Source organism: Papilio xuthus, unplaced genomic scaffold (genome assembly GCF_000836235.2).
Source record: "Papilio xuthus unplaced genomic scaffold, Pxut_1.1 DF827756.1, whole genome shotgun sequence".
NCBI lineage: Eukaryota > Metazoa > Arthropoda > Insecta > Lepidoptera > Papilionidae > Papilio > Papilio xuthus.
In genome coordinates this window covers 934,280-946,736 of record NW_013530893.1, presented here as the reverse complement: position 1 = coordinate 946,736, position 12,457 = coordinate 934,280, and the positions used below count along the sequence as shown (strand labels likewise).

Genomic DNA, 12,457 nt, shown 5'->3' with positions numbered 1-12,457 from the left:
CACACTTGTATACAGTGTGTCATGAATACATAAAATAAATTACGTATATTAAAATTTTGGTCATCATTTGAAGTATATTTTAAGGCGTGAGAAATTAACTTATTGCAACCGTTTAAATATATTCAATTTAGATTTGTAGGTTAATTTGTTTGTAATGTTTTAGTAATTGGATATGATTTTTAAGGTCAGTTTGACCTTGATATTTAGACTAATATTAAATGTGGTTTTAATATGATAAATACAAAGTGATTTCAAAGGAAAAAAATTATAATTATTTGACTGCCAGGTATAAATTATTTGATGTATTTCACTCTTCATAAAGTCTTGCATATAATCTTACTAATATTATACAGCAAATGATTGGATGTATGTTAGTAGGTATCTCCAGAACGGCTGAATTGGTCTTGATGAAATTCGTCATGACATATAGAACATAGTCTGGAAGAACACATAGACTACTAAATAAGTTTTTTTTTTCGCGCGAATGGAATCGCCAGTGACAGCTAATTATTCTTTGATTTTACGAATCATATTAAAAATAATCTTCTAAAAAATAATCTACTTTTCACTGAGGTTTATTTTTCAAATATGGAAGCAATTGTTTTTTCATGTGTTCGAATTTTGAATCTAATTGAAAATAACCAGTTATACAATCTCTTACTTTTTAATTGAGTAAAGAAGAGTCTATATCTTTATATATATAATTCTTCTGTGAGTGTGTATGTCATTGAACTTCTCTCAAACGACTGGACTGATTTTGATGAAATTTTTTGTGTGTGTTCAAGGGGATCTGGGAATGGTTTAGATTCACAATTTTCATCAAATATTAACTTCATATTAATTTATTCAAATTAAAAACGTGTAGACAGGACAACGTCGGTCGGGTCCGCTAGTTATATTATATAAAAATAGTTGTCCACCGAGACTCCGCCCGCGTGGATTTAAAAAATATATAGCCTATGTGTTCTTCTAGTCTATTTATGCCAAATTTTAGCGAGGTCTGTTCAGTCGTTCCTAAGATATCATGATTTTTATGGAAAACACCTACATATTTATAAAGTTACAAAAATATTATCGTATCGTAATTTCTTTTGTAATATGATGGATTTGTATCAACGGCTTTATAATCAATCATATTCAGATCAGAATGTCATCGATTCTCAAACTTTATCATCACCATTAACAATGTTATGTCAACGGCTGGATGTTTGCCAGATCATGAATAAGTTAATGTATATTCAAGTTATTTGCCTAGAAAAATGTCAGCTAAAAATCTGATTAATAGGAAGGTTATTTTAGTTGTTATTGTATTCAAATCTGCGGGGCTACATAAAGTGCATTCGCTCCGAAGCCTTTCCATAACCAATTTCAAAAATGTATAGTACTGACAATCATCATCAGCTCGCTATAGGTCCCCAATGAAGTGCTCGGAGCCTACTCTAAGTTAGAGGTGACTAGGTCATAGTCATCCACGCTGGCCAAGTGCGGACTTCACACATATCTTTGTATTTCTTCTCAGATATGTGAAGCACCACGATGTTTTCCTTCACCGTAAGAACGTCGGATAAATGTACATATGTAAATCGTAAATCAAAAAACACATTGTTAAATGTCCAACCTTGGTTCAAATCCCGTCATTTAACAATGTGTTTGAGGTTCTTACGGTGAAGGAAAACATCGTGATGCAACCTGCACATATCTGAGAAGAAATTCAAATATATGTGTGAAGTCAACCAACCCGCACTAGGCTAGCGTGGTTGACTATGGCCTAATCACCCTTAACTTAGGGTAGGCTCCGAGCCCCTCGGTGGGGACGTATAGTGAGCTGATGATGATGATGAATTAACGAATAAAAGGTAGTTATCATGTTTTATTGTCGATTTATCACGTTCGTTCAAAAGATTTATAGGCAATAAAATTAAAGGAAATAAACTCTTCGTAATTTAACTTGATTTATATAACGTTTCTCCCTCAGAGAATCTGATCACAGCCTAATTTGTTTGACGCTATTTCTAATTTATTGCATACTAGCTGTCGACTGCGACTTCGTTCGTATAGAATTAAAAAGGACTTAATTAGTAGCCTATGTGTTCATCCAGGCTATGTTCTATGTCTATGTCAAATTTCATCGCTATCCGTTTACCCGTTCTGGAGATACCTACAAGCAAACAAACATTTATAAATCTAAACTTTCGAATTTATAATATTAGTAAGATTTTTAATAGTGTTCTGTGTCAGAAAAAACAAAAGACACTGCAGGTTTTTCCTCTGACTATATCTTAGCATTAAAATTACTTGTATCTGTATTTTATATAAGAAGATACGTTTGTATTAAGAGAAAATCTAACACCATTTACCACGTTATTTCACACGGGGGTAGTGTCCCAGAGCAGTAAAAAATTCAGTACCTAAAAAGCACACTATTGTTTTTACAGTAAGTGTACGTTGTAACTTTAGCTAGATTACACTGTCTACTGCTGACTGACTGTTCTGCCCTCGTGCGAAACTTAAGCCTGTTTGAGTAGTATAAACGCCTCAGAGATCCACGTAATACTTATTTATGTGTCGTAAAACTGAAACAAAGTGTTCCTATATGTTCCAGTTAGTTGGAAAAAATTACCAGCAAACGTTCAATGTTAAGATCCGTTTACACAGACCGGAGCGGAGAGTGGGGCAGATTTTTATAGCAAATAAAATTAACTTAATATAAGTTTGGAACAATTTTTAATTTTACTTTTTAACTTCAAACGTCTTCTTAAGACGTGAAAAGTAAAATTAAACCTTGTTACAATCGTATAAAGCTCAATTTTATTTTTAAAAAAATATCTGCTCTACTCTTCGCCCCGGTCTGTCTGAACGAACTCTTAGTTGCCAGTTTGTCTCTTACTTACTCTATTTAGTAAGTGAATTCGTAAAATGTGATGTCTAAATCAATTTACAATTAATTAATACTCAATATATTTTTATTATTAAAAGATGAATTATTCCTGGCACTGTATAATTTTTAAACTATATTGGTTGCTAAGAAGACATTGAATAAAAGCTGAAATTAAAAAAAAAATATCCTAAAGAATCTGTATTTATTCTTTTACAATCGTACCACCCAGGTTTGTGTGCTTAAATAACTCTGTGTAATTAGCATTTTTTCAGTAATGCAATGCGTAACTAATTCTGATTACTGGCCGGCACGCCTGTCCACTCACTATTTACAATATTATAAAAGACATACGAATACGCTTCAACGTAAACATGACCGATTTTCAAGTGTCAGCTTATTTCTCTTACCGTTGGTTTCTGACAATGAAATCTTATTAAAACATATCTTTAACACAGAGATAACAATTCATTTTAAACGGAGATATTGGATTTAGAAACTCACGGTTAAAGGTATGATTATAGTCAGTCAGGATTATTTCATTAATTGCCACATCCAGACTCGTTTTGTGCTGACTTTATCTTACATCCGCTCATAGTATTTTCTGTACCTTAAGTAGTGTAGAATTTACATGCTTAATACATGCTAAGGTTTCCATGGCAACCATTTAATATCTCAAATTGCCATTAAATTCTGTGTACTTGAGTTATGAAATTAAAAAAAATCTATTTTTAATTCTCCAATGAACATGCTCCTTTATAATAAGCTATACGAATTTTAAATAAGTACATAAAAATGCACTAGAAAGTTTTCCATTTGCATTTATTTACATACAGAACAATTGTAAACGAAACTCTACCAACCTCTTTTTTTTCGTAATTTTGAAAATGGAACGCAACACACTGGCCATAAACAATACCTTTTATTTTAAACAAAGAATACACATTAATATTATAAGAGCACAATAAAAAAAAGTTTATTTTTTTTTTAAATTATCCTTTTCGAGGCAATATTTCTAGAAAATAAGATATTATTATTGGTTTAATCAAAATTGTTCGTTTATTATGAAAAATTGATTTCGCGAAGTAAAAATACGTGTATTTAATAACGTGTAAGAAAAAATCCCATCTGTTTACGTTAAGCGGTGACGTAATAAGACCACAAATTTCCTTTCCTTAACGAGTGATGAGGGAAAAAATAATTAATTTCGTACGTGACAGCCCTACGCCCTAAAGTACGCCTCCCTACGGTAACCATGATCGATGTTGTTTATGGATATTCCTGTAGCAAAAAAAACATTTTTTTTAAATTAATTAAGTAAATTCTATTTGTAGATTTTGTAGAATTACATTTAAGATTAAAAATATTAAAAGTTCATCATCATCACATTCAGCCTAAACTTGTCCACTGCTGGACGTAGGCCCATCGATTGCCACAATGCCCGGTCCTGTGCCGCTCGCATCCAGTGCAGTATTAAAAGTTAATTTTGGCGAATTGTTAGCAAAAATCAAAATAATTAGAATATAGGTCTATCTAGGTAACCTAAGTGGATTATTAAGTTTAGTTTTTTTTGGCCGAACTACTGTTATATAATAGCTGTTGCCCACGACACCGTCCGCACGGAATTTAATACTTAATTAGTCTATGTGTTCTTTAGACTATGTTCTACATCTATGCTAAATAACATCAAGATATGTTAAGCCGTTCTATCAAACATCCATCCATCTAAACATTCGCATTTATAACATTAGTATAATAAGTTTATGTATCGATGTCTTGGGACATTGCCCTTTATATAACCTTTTCTTATATATCTTAAAACCTGCTTGACTTGTGACAATGATGTATGCAATCCCTTTGTAATACAATGGATATACATTTACTGTGGGTTTCTGATGCAATCTCCGTTTAAAACATATCGTCATCCCTATCATTGTCTATGAAAAAACTGAGATAATAATATGTTTTAAACCAGTCCTTCCCAAAGTGGGCGATAACGCCCACTTGTGGGCGCTGCAGGTTTCAAGTTGCGGGTTATAGTAAAAGTTTCGTTTAGAATTCTCCGTTAATATACATATATAGGTAACAATAATTAATTAATTTAATTTGAAGTTATATTGGTTTTTAAAAATGTGAAAATATGGGGGCGCTAAAAAATATTTATTCTCAAAGTGGGCAGTAGACAAAATAAGTTAGGGAACCACTGTTTTAAACGTAGAATTTGGTCTCAGAAACTCACGGTTAGTGATTCAAAATCGTGGGTTATTAATATCAGTTACAATCTCTTTACTCATCATTACAGACGTAACTCAGAGAATCATGTTGTCTCTGTTCTTTATAAGAAAATGAGAGGGATAGTGATCTTTTGACAGTGTAAACCCGTAGATAAGTTAACGTCTAACGGTGGTACCGGTTTACTGATGAGATTTGTACCGTACAAAAATATCTACTGTTGCTAATGTAGTGAAAGTAGGATATGGCAAAATGTTTATTACTATGAAAACCGGTTATTTAAAAGCTATGTTAAATATAAGAAGTTTTAGTTAGAATCCTTTGGCGCGAATGACGTGCTTTCGTTACAAAGTACAGTGTCAGAATGAATAGTGAGGGGACATAAACGTCGACATTTTAGTAAGGCTAGTGTTGCGTCAATACACCGGCACAGTGTCGGATTTTCTTCCTAACAGAAGGATGATAGCAAATTATTGTAAACTAGCCCAAGACTTGCCCGTACTTGCGTAATGTTACTAATATTATAAATGCGCATGTTTGGATGGATGTTTGTTTGACGGTATCTCCAGAACGGCTGCATGCATCTCACTAGAATTTGGCATAGATGTAGAACATAGTCTGGAAAAACACATAGGCTAGTTACTAAGTTTTTTTTTAATTAAACTTAAGAACGAGTGCATGGATCTAAATGAAATTCATCATAGACGCAGACTATAGTCTGGAAGAACACATAGGTTACTAATTATGTTTTTCTTCAATTCCACGTGAACGGACACGGGGGCGATACCTAGTATCCTATAAGTATTTAAATCTCGTCGGATATGATAATTAAGTAAACCTAATAGAGATACTTAAAATGGCGACGTAATTTTTTTTTTAATTTTCACACCTCCAGTGGACGTAGACTTGTGTAGCTTTTGCCTTTTGAGGCCTCATTAAAATATCAAAACAAGATGTAGATAACCTCAAAGTCGTAAATTTATAAGAATTTAAATAAGTACTAAACTTGCTAATACCGTATCTAAATTTAGGTTCCGCAGTTAATGCATAAGCGGTACATAGAAAGACCAGGATTATACGCACCTAAATTACTAGACGTTAGTTAGATTTTAGTGATGAAAACACAAAAAAACATCTCCTTAAATTAGATCGGCAGTTACAGACAAACCTGGATGAGCGCGAGTCCAAGGAATCGCGATATTTTTCTCGCTCACAGAGGACTAGTTGTTGTCTGCGACTACGTCCGCTCGGAATAGAAAAAAAAATTAGTAGTCTATGTTTTCTTCCAGACGTCTATGCCAAATTTCAGCAAGATCCCTTGAGTCTGGACATACCATCAAACATCTATCGATTCATACATCCAAACAATCGCATTTATAATATTAGTTAAGTTGTTTGTGTGAATATTTTTTCCGTCTAACTCTAGAAATGGTGTGAAACTGTTTAAGGATTTGCAAGCGCCCTTTACAAGTTAGGTTTGAAATATATTAAGCGGTTTTTTTTGTTTCGTAACAGTAAATAGTGGCATTGCATCGTAATTAATGTAAATTAATGATTTCCTTAAAGTTTATTTAAATTAGTGTAAACTCTGCCGACTCTCGTAGGCAAGAGCAGGTTGATGAAATTAATAAGCTCACTATACGTCCACACTGAGGGTCTTGGAGCCAACCCTAAGTTAGGGGTGACAAGGCCATTGTCAACCACGCTGACCAAGTGCGGGTTGACTTCACACATATTTTAATTTCTTCGCACTTCACTGTAAGAACGTCGGATAAATGTACATATGTAAATCGAATACCACATTGGTCCATGACGGGATTCGAATCCAAAAACGCTCTATCAAATTTCTATGAGTTAAGTACCTAACTTTGAGTCAATGTTCGTTTGTCAATCGCGTTAAAGTTACCAACAGGATGTTAACAGGAATAAAAAGTTATAGGAAAAGTGTCATATAAAAGAAAATTGATTCGACGTACGCACATTTACCGTAAACTTCATATCGTTTGGGGAACGCGCTAAACTTCCTCGGAACGATAACTTCGACAATACATCAGAATCTCGTTTATTACATCGACACATAAATATAACAGCTCGACTTTGCTCGAGTAAGCATCATCTCGCTGTCCTTGTCCCACTAACGCAGGCTCACCATGTTTCCTTCCTCCATATCAACTTATCTACCTTCATCTCAGTCGTCACCTCCTGAATGTTACCTTTCGCGCGTTCTATACATCTCTTCCCAAGTGTTATACAAAGTGCATTCGCTTCGATGGAATTCCATAGCGATCTTCAAATTTGTATGGAATTGATGCACGACAATCACGTGACATCCAAAGTTGTTGTCAGTGTTATACATTTTTGAAGTTCGTTATGGAATCGCCTCGAAGCGAATGCGTTTTGTCTAACCCCGCTGGCCTGCCTCTGTCTGCCATTCTCCCTTCCTCATATCATGCCAATCTCTTCTCATTCTTTCTTACACTGGTACAATTTTCAGACTTACTAATATACTTATTGCGTTTCCTATCTACTCGTATTACTTCACACATCCATCTTGAGTAAGTTTTAGTAACAAAATCTATACTAATATTATAAAGCGGAAGAGTTTGTTTTAACGCGCTTATCTCAGGAACTACTGGTCAGATTTGAAAAATTATTTTTGTTGAATAGTCCATTTATAGAGGAAGGCATTAAGCTATATAACATTACGCTGCGACCCGTAGGAGCAAAGCGTCAGTGAGAAATGTTGCAAAAACGGGGAAAATTTATCGTTAGTCTCTCTAGAACTCGAGAACGGCTGAACGGATTTATCTTATCTTGGTCTTGAAATGTTCCTAGAGGTCTAGGGGAGGTTAAAAAGGTGAGAAAAATTCGAATAATTGTCGGGAACTAATTAAGTTTTTTTCCATTTCATGGAGTCGCGGGCGACAGCTAGTTTAATAAGAATTGTCTTTAGGTTAACTTTTTAGAATTGTTCCTTGTGAAATAAGTACCTAACTGAGATAAATTGCTCACCTGTCATGTGAGAAAAAACTAGCTGTCCAACGATAATCATGAATAGAAAAAACTGTTGATTCGCTATAATAATCATGTTTTGTTTGATACTTGTGTTACATCACTTAAAGTGCATTTCTGACACCACAAGCTCCATAAAAATATTGTGTTTTTCATGTTTGCCAAAACAGGTATAACGATATGTTTTAAACGAGGATTTTGTCCTCGGAAACTCATGGTTAATAACCGTGTACATCCACAGACAGAAACAGAAATAAAAATATGTCTTTTTTTCGTCAATGTAAACCAACAGTTAAGTTGTTAATATTGAACGATTACTATAACTGACAGTTAAGGAGTATACCAGTTAATAGGCCCCATATGCTGTAAAATCTCCCACAGCTCGTATAATTTCAAGTAACAAAATCACTTTCTTGTTATAAAAAAGAAACAAAAAATAAACGACAATATTTAATCTTTGTCCGCTCTTTATTTTTAATGCTGGCAATTAAATATAAAAGGCACAGCCCTATTTTATTTTACACTACATTGTCCACGAGGGCAAAATGAACGGAACAGTAGGATAGAACAGTGCTGCCATTGTTTAAACGGAAACACAAAAAAGTTATGCTAGGATTGACACATATCACTGTCTCTTTTTGATCAAAGAAAATGTAAGGGATGACAAAATAAATTGAAACAAGAGCTAGTGCAGTAAAGTTTGAACAGAAGTGTCACAGTCCAATTTAACAATGAGTACATACATTCAAACAATAGCAGTACTGCATTGTCTACTGCTCTGTTACAGCCTTCGTGTGAAACTAGGCGCGCCCACGACACCGTTAACCGTCGTCCGGTGTAAACATAGGGCCTAATGTTATAAATAGAATGGGGGAGGGGGAGGGGAAGCGACAACCCTCGCGGTCTCACGGCTCTAAGCTTTTGTATCGATTGTGAAAAGAAAGTTATTTTCAAGTAAAAATATATGAAAGCATTAAAAACTAAATATATGTTGGATAAATTCTCTTGAAAAAAAATATAGGAGATATTCTCATTAGAAGAATTAGAAGCTAACACTTTCGTCAGGATAACAATTATAACTTACTAGGTGTGTCGCGTCTGCGTCCGCGCGAAATTTACAAAACCTTAAGTAGTAGCCTATGTGTTCTTCCAGATTATGTTCTACATCTATGACAAATTTGATCGAGATCCATTCAGCCGTTTTGGAGATACCTTCAAACATCCATCCATATAAACATTCGCATTTATAATATAAGTAAGATAGAACACATTAAAGCAAGAATATAATATGTAATGTGCTTAAAGTTATAAAAAATTAAAAGTTCAAGAACACAGTATATTGAATTATAAATAAGTTGAATAAGTGGGGGTCATTTAATTCTTTGACGTCTACTGACATCGATCCGAGTTTAGCAATTAAATCGAGTTGTTACAACCCTATGTTTGTATCATAGAATAACAACAAATACAGAACGTCAAATAGGTATCAAATGTAACGGTCATAAGACATTCCGAAAAGATTTATTATTCTAAGATATCTTTAACGACGTATTAGTGAGGCACTTGGTACGTACGTATATTGCCAGAACTTGGACATTAATCTGCCAACTTTATGGGCGTTATATCAGTTTGATCAAGAGCCATTGGCTTAAGACATTTACTTCCTTTGTGAGACATGAGTCCAATCGTACATCACTTATTAATATTGTGTGGGCAAAGTGAACGGCCTAATCACCCTTAACTTAGGATGGGCTCCGAGCGCCTCGGTGGGGACGTATAGTGAACTGATGATGATGATGAATGTGAACGTTATTTAATTGATATAAATGGTTTATCTTAGCGGTTTTTTTTGGCGCGAACGTCTTTTTTCCATTAACTGCATTAAAAGATTCCTTATATAGGTTTGACGGATTTTTTATTAGCATCTTGTTGCAAATAACTTTGTGTTATCATTCAGTACATAAAAAATGTATTTCTTTCCTTTCTGTCGTAACGGTAAACTTTTTAAAAGACGCACAATACTTATTACAGACTACGGGTAACATCGCTTCTTTAGCAAGATTATGTGATGGATTGCTCTTGATAATATGTACAGTCGAACCGGCCTGCGATATTTTTCTCACTTATGGTTTCTTTCTTATTTGAGTTTCTAGCTTATTAAGGGCGACTGTAGTGACCAGACAAACTCCCGCAGAGGTTTCTCGTTTATCCAAATCTGTATATACAAGTAAACTGTATTGTGTGTTTTATTTTTGTACCTTTTTAATAAATAATTTATAACATGTAATTCTAACTGAAATTCTCACGTTAGGTAAAAAATAATTAATTTTAATTTGACGCGTCTACGTTATCTTATCTATGTGTTGCCACACTCGTGTAAGCGTGCTGACACACCGGGCCTGTTAATTAACTAGATGAAATAAAGTGCAATTACAGCTATGCGAATAAAGAGCTATTTAAGATTAGACGTGTCAGATGTAATATATCCTTGGTGATGCCTTGACCTCAATTAGACCGGTCTACATTGAATTATGAAAGTATGTGTTGAGGATTTTGGATTGCAACTAGCAGACAGAACAAAATTTTGATTATATTAAGCACTAGTTGTCCGCGAATCTACGCGCGGAATTTTTTTTTATATGATAAGGTGACAAACGAGCGAGCGGCCACCCGAAATCGCTGAAATAGCGAAGTGACCGCTGCCCATAGACATACGCATTCGCATATGCGTTGCCTACCTTTAATCGACGGAGGAGAGGATGCACAGAAAGAAAATATCTTCCCTTTCCTTGCATCCTCTCATCCGGAAAGTCCAGTTCCACTTCCCATCCTTTCCTTATAAAGAAAAGGAAAAGGGAAAAAGGACTAAATTAGGCCTCCGGGACGCACACTCATCAGATGAAACGCGGAATTGCTTCCACTTCACGCCTGCTTTTGTGTGGTCGTGGTATTTCACCGGGCGAGCCGGGCCGATTCGTGCGAAGATGTTAAAGCGGGCTCTAGCACTGTTAAAAAAAACTTAATAACTAACCAATGTGTTCTTGTAGACTATGTTCTATGTTGATGGCAAATTTCAGCGAGATACATACGTTGGAGATGCCTTCTAATAAACATCCATCAACAAAAAATCTCAGTTATTTATACAGGGTGATTAAAGTGATAAACATGCTTGAAATGATTATATAGGGTGTTTGTACAATTGGTTCAATGGAAATCGCAACAATCTTTACACTATTATTGAAATGCATATAAATTATATTCTAGTTAATTTTATTTATTACTTTAGCTCAGTAAAAATATAAAACATGTTTTCTACTTTATCAAAGACATAAAGTTTTTATGAGATCAGATGTAATCGTTAATGACGTCACAGATGTCCGGAAGGGCCGTACAAAGACCGGATTGTCTCACCATTACACTTTGTAGGGACCACACATTACGCGCGACTCACCCTCTAATAACTACCTACTAAATACGATATAGTTTCTTATGTTATACTAGCTTTTGCACGCGACTTCGTCTATATATATATATATTAAAAAAATCGTGTTAGTTACACTATTTATAATTCAAGAACGGCTTTACCGATATGGTTGAAAATTAGTGAGGAGGTAGCTTAGAGCCAGGAAACGGACATAGGATACTATTTATTCTATTTTTTTTCTCGAATTTATGCCTTGAAGAGCTGCTTTTTATTTTACTTTTCTATATAATAAATTTTTTTATATATCCACGCGGAAGGAGTCGCGGGCGACAGCTAGTAGTATATAAAAAGCACATTAACTTAAATTCTTGCTAGTGCTGTTTACTTTGTATGCATAGAAAAGGGACATATCCTCTTTCTGTGAGTCCATTAAAGGTAGATATCGCATCATCAATTGCGGGTCTTCATGGTCAGCGTTTGCTTCGCTATTTCAGCGAAATAAGATGGCCGTTTGCTCGTTTGTTAATCTTACTAATATTATAACTGTTTGGATGCATGTTTGTTTGATATCTCTAGAACGGCTGAACGGAAATTTTGCATAGTAGAACATAGTCTGGAAGAACACATAGGCTACAAATTTAGTTTTTTTTTTTTAATATTGCACGAACGGAGTCGAGGGCAACAACTAGTATTATATATTGATACCAGAAAGAATGCATTAGATCAACTTATATCATCGCTGAAGTCGGGAATACGACGAGGTCTTTCCTAATCGAGTTTCGATTCGGGTCCCCTAACACGAATTACACTAACTTTTGTACTAGCACTTTACTAGATTAAATAATTCATGGCCGTATACGGATAGATGTGTTATATTTTCTTCTATATACGTATTATTTCCGTTGTTAGTTTTA

General features: G+C 34.6%; 1 protein-coding gene across 1 annotated transcript in view; it reads left to right on the top strand.

Annotated features, from left to right (window-relative positions):
- Window positions 1-12,457, top strand: part of Gprk2 (G protein-coupled receptor kinase 2) — a 55,780-nt gene that overhangs the window by 15,050 nt on the left and 28,273 nt on the right. The gene's annotated exons all lie outside the window — the stretch shown is intronic.